Raw genomic sequence first — 5,853 nt, 5'->3', positions numbered from 1 at the left:
TTGGGGTGACCTTTTATAGCTACACCCACTTTTCTCTAGTTTCACAATGTCATCATTTCAAGAAAGTCAAATATATATATATCATACACAATGTGTATCTTTGAGGGATTGGATGAGTATAATTTTCAGGAGACTCCCTGTGTAGAAGTAGCTTGATGCTTTGTACTGCTAGCTAATATTCCATGATGTGGACAAACCACCATTGCTTTAACCAGTCCCCACTGAAGGACGTCTGCATTGCTTCTGTTTTCTGTTATGCACACAGCTGTTTAGACACACATTTCCTATGTGAAAGTAAGTCTTAGTATTTCTGGGATGAAAGCCCAGGTGGGCAACAGCTGGATAGCACTTGCTGTATGTGTTACATGTTTGTGATTTCAGAGACTGGTTTCCAGGGTGGTTGTACCATTTTACATCCCCACCAGCGGTGTAAGGTTGATTCAGTTTCTCCACATCGTTGCTAACATGTGGTGTTGTTATTTTTAAAATTTTGGTCATTTTGATAACCATCTGTAGTTGGTCTCTCATCTCATTTACTTGCATTAATTGCTACTGAATATTTCTTCATGTGCTTGTTTGCCATCTGCATCTTTTTGGTGAAATGCCTTTTTCCTTGTCTTTTGCCTGTTTTTTTTGCAGTTGGATTACTTTACTGTTCAGCTTTGAGAATTCTTTACATGTTTTAGATATGAGTGACTTGTCAGCTATAAGGTTTGCAGAAATGTTTGTAAGTCTCTTCCTCTTCAAAGGGCTTTCCACAGAATAAACGCTGTAAATTTTGATGAACTCATAGTTATCAATAGATAGTCCTTCTGGGTCGTGTTTAAGAATGCTTTGCCTACTTTAGGTCTCAAGATAGCCTCCTACTTTTTAGATGTTTTATAGTTCTCTAGAAGTTGTATAGTTTCACATTTTAGTTTGTGGCCCATTTTTGAGTTACTTTTCATATAAGAAGTGTGGGTTAAGTTTGGTTTTAATTTTTTCCCTAAGGATATGCATTTGTGCCAATACCGTTTACTTAAAAGGCTACCTTCCCTATTGACTTGCTTTTGAGCTTTTGCACTTTTGCTACACCTAGCTGGGCACATTGAAGTCAATTTCTTGGTTCCCTATCCTAAATCCATCCAGGCCACCCTTCACTGTCCCTCTACAGTAAGTCTTGAAATCATACAGAACGATTTTTTCAACTTTCTTCTTCAAAATTGTTTTAGCTGTTGTAGTTCTTTGGCTTTCCATATAAATTTTATGGTAATATTGTCTACATCAACAAAATTCTTGTGTTCATAGGAATTGGGTCTTAAACTTGGATCTTAATTTGGATAGAATGGAAATTTTACATTGGAATGTCTCTCAATTCATTTAGCTGTTATTTGATTTCTTTCATGAATATTTTAAACTTTTTAGTATACTGAAGTTTCTAATTTCTTATGGTAAGCAAATATTTTAAATTTTGGTACCTACGTGTTCATTCATAGTATATACAAGCCAATGGACTCATTGTTGATTTCATATCCTGCAATCTTACTGAACTCTTATGTTATATCTAAGAAGTTCTTTTGTAGATTTCTGGAATTCTCTGTGGAGGTATTCATATTCCCTGTAAACAGAAATGGTCAGTTGTATTTCTTTCTTTACAAACTGTATGCCTTCTATTTCCTTCTCGTATCTTACTGAAGACTGATGAGAGTGCACATTCTTCAGCCTTGGGCTCTGGGACCTGAATAAGTAGCAACCTTTTGATGACTCTCAGCCCTTCAGTCCTGACCAGACGCTACACCATTAGCTCCCCTGGTTCTGAGGGTTCTGGCTTCTTGGACGGAATTGTGCTACTAACTTCTCTGGTTCTGTGGTTTGCCACATGGCCCTCATGGAACACTTCAGTTTCTGTGAGCTTGTGAGCCAATTCCTAATGAATCTATCTACATCTAAGTACACCTATCTATACACCTATCATCTATCTATTTATCTATCTATCTATCTATCTATCATCTCTCCATCCATCCATCTTCTCTTCTTCTCTTCTCTTCTCTTCCTCTTTTCTCTTCTCTGCCCCACCCCACCCCACCCCACCCCTCTTCTCCTCTCCTCTCTTCTTTTCCCTTCCTTTCTCCTCCTCTCCCCTTACTTCCCTTTTCCTTCCCTTTCATTCCATTTTATTCATCTGTTTCTGTGAGAATCTTGACTAATATACTAATACATTGTGAGAATTTCTAAGAAATCTTTTATGAAAGATATGGGTCTGTCAGTTTTCTTTCTCCTTTTTGTTCTATTTTTCTTGTTTTGGTAACAGATAGTACTAACTTCATAAAATGAATGAGGGAGCTTTCTCCATTTCTGGAAGAGACTGTGTAAAATTCGTATTAACGTGTCTTAAATACTTGATAGACTATGTCAGTGAAAGTTTACAACTTTAAATTTTTGGGATAGTGGTTAAATATTGAATTTAATTTTGTTAATAGTTATAAGATGGTAGTGTCATGGCTCACACCTGTAACACCAGCACTCTGAAAAGGTAAGACAGGAGGATTGCAACGTTGAGCCCAGTTTGGACACCTTAGTTGCTTAGTGAGAACTCCATATCAAGATAAAATAATAAAAAAGGCTAAAATATAGGTCCATGTGGAGGCCCTATGTCCCCATGTTCAATCCCTTGTACTGTGAAAAAAGTTATAAAGATTTTAAATATATCTGTTTCATATTGGAAGAATTCTGGCAATTTGCCTTTATTTGAGGAATTAATGCATGTCACTTAGTTGTCAAATATGTGTCCCGAGAGTTGTTGGTATTATTTCCTTTATTGTTTTTTCATGTGTGTGGTGACATAATTTGCTTCACTCATGGTCTTGGCAATCCTTATGTTTTCTGGATTTTTTTCAGCATTGCTAGAGATTTGCCAATTTTACTGATATCTAAAACAACTAGATCTTTGCTTCATCAATTTCCTGTATGTTTTTCTGTACTCAATTATATTCATTTCTCCCATTCCTTTGTTTTTTCTATCTGTTGCTTGCTTTTGATTTTAATTTATTCCCCTGCATCTTGAGATAGGGCTTATGTTTTTATTATGATACTTTTTTCTTTTCTAATGTTTGCTTTGGTATTATAACTTTTATCTTAATAAAAATAAAACAAAATTTCATAATCAAATAGAGAATAACAATAGTTATTACACTGTGCATTGTTCTCTTCAGAGCAGTGACTCAGAGTACAAGATATAAACCAAAAGAGACTCTTACAAAAGAGAAATGGATAATAACCCCAAATCCCTTTGGTTAATGAACTAACACAAGCTAATAGTATAAATGAAATCAACTAGCATATATATTGAAACATTTTTAAAACAATGGAATTTATCATTTGGGGAAGTATTTTAATTTCTCTGTACTGTGTTATAATTTTTACCTCAACACTGTTTTAGGTATGTCTCCAAAATTTTTATTTTCCACTGCAATATTTCTTTAAAAATTTCTATAGATACTTGCTCTTAATTCATGAGTGATTTTGAAATTTATTGTTTAGCTTCCAAGTGTTTGGAGGTTTTTCCTGATGAATTCTGGCTAGTGAGTTCTAGTTTAATTTTCACTGATGTGGAAGATTATTTTTATTTTTATTTTCCACTTCAATATTTCTTTAAAAATTTCTATAGATACTTGCTGTTAATTTTTGAGTGATTTTGAAATTTATTGTTTAGCTTCTGAGTATTTGGAGGTTTTTCTTGATGAATTTTGGCTAGTGAGTTCTAGTTTTATTTTTGCTGATGTGGAAGATAATATTCTAATATCATTCGCATTCTTTTGCATTTGCTGAGGATGATTGTGTGGCTAGGATCTGACCTATGGCCACGTGTGTCCTGTGAGCCCGTAAGAGAGTGTGTATTCTGTGCTGATGTGTAGTAGGTGCGTTGGTTAGGTGCTGCTGATGAATGGTGCTGTTGAGTTCTGCTGTATCACTGCTGATATTTTTCATAGTTGCTATTTTGATTGTTTGGGGGTGGTTTTGGAGTCTTTAAATAGAACTGAATTTATATATTCCCCTTCTAGTTCTATTAGCTTTTATTTCCATATTTTGTAGCTCTGATTTTTTCCTTCTATTTTTTGTGCATATGTACATATTTAAGATTTCTATGTTCTCTTACTGGATTCAACTTTATAAATTACATAATGACTTTTTATGCCCAGTAGCAATTTTTTTGCTCCAAAGAACACTTTACCTAATATTAATATAAACATTCTTGATTTCCTTTGATTAATGTTTGCAGTGTGTCTTTTATACCTCTTTGTCATTGACCTGCCTATATCATTATTTTTAATTTTTTAAATAAATCGCATATACTTGGATCATATTTTTAACCCCATCTGTGGAAAAAACTGCCCTTTCTGTTATAGTCCTCAGTTTGCTATAGTTTAAGTCTGCCATTTTTGTTTTGTTTTCTTTTAGTTCGTTACCCCTCTACTTTCCTATAGTTTATGTAAATCTTTTTTTCCAAATTTCCTTGTCATTTTAACCTAATGCTTTTGACTATATCTGTTTGTACCATTGCCCAGTGGTCACTCTAGGTGTAACATTTTTCATACATAGCATCACTGTCTATGTGGGTTATTCTTCACCAGTTGAAGTGAAAAGTCATAAGTTTACCTTCCTTTTCAGCCTCTTTTTCTTAGCAGAATTGCTTTACCTATTTTCTGTTTTCTTTTTTTTTCTGGTACCAGGAATCGAACTCATGACCTTGTGCTTGCCAGGCAGGCACTGTGCCGCTGAGCTTAATCACCAGCCCCCGCTTTACCCATTTTCAACACATACATTAAAAAAAGCATCAGACTGTTTACTTTTCTTTCCTATTATTAACCATAATTTAATAGACTTAAAAGGAAATAGAAAGTCTGTTACATTTACCCACATTTTTGCTTTCTATACTGTTTTCTTTCTTCCTAATATTCCAAGATTCCTTCTTTTACCATTTTATTTTAGTTTAGAGAAAGCCCTTTCTTTTAGGGAAAATCTTCTGGTGATAAACTCTTCTTATTTTCTTTTATCTGTGCCTATTTTGACCTCTCATTTGCTGAAGCATTTTTCACTGTATGTAGCATTCCAGGGCAGGATTTCTTTGTTTTCAGCACTAGTGATTGCTTCACTTCCTTTTAGCCTTCATGATTTCTCATAAAAATTTTTGTTATTTAACATGTTTTTCCATGATAGGTAAGATGTTGTTTCTCAGTGTTTTTGAGATATTCTTCTATTTTGTCTTTAGTTTTCAGAACTTGGACTAGGATGTATGTCTTCCTAAGGATTTCACTGAGTTTATTTTGTTTTGGTTCCACTATTTCTTAAATCTATAGATTATATGTTTTGTAAAATTTTGAAAGTTTTCAGCCATTATTTTAGAGGACTTTTTCAATTTCATCCTCTCTCCATTCGCCTCTGAGCCTCTGCTTATGTAAAGGCCCGATCTTTTTATATGAGATGCCTGAGGCTGTGTTCATGTTTTAAGTCACATTTCTTTTTATAGATTAATTTGTTTTTATTTTTCTTTAACATCACTGATTCTTTCCTCTACCCCCTCCAATTTGCTATAGAACCCATTCATCCTTTTGTTGTATATTTTTACCTTTGTTCTTATATTTTCCATTTGCAAGATTTTCATTTGGCTATAATTTGTACCTTCTATTTTCTTGCTGAGACTATTTTTGGGGATGTGGGATTTGCCTTCTCATTTTCTCCTTTGTTTATGTGTATTCTTCATTGTCTACTGATTTTTTTTTTTTTTTTTTTTTTTTTTTTTTTAATAAAAGGAGGGAAACATTAACAGACAGGTAACTCTTACATCTCTGTCATCTCATTGCTAGAATCTATGGA

Source organism: Chinchilla lanigera, unplaced genomic scaffold, assembly GCF_000276665.1.
Source record: "Chinchilla lanigera isolate Chin_1 unplaced genomic scaffold, ChiLan1.0 scaffold00109, whole genome shotgun sequence".
Classification (NCBI taxonomy): Eukaryota; Metazoa; Chordata; class Mammalia; order Rodentia; family Chinchillidae; genus Chinchilla; species Chinchilla lanigera.
Note: the sequence above shows the minus strand (reverse complement) of the source record.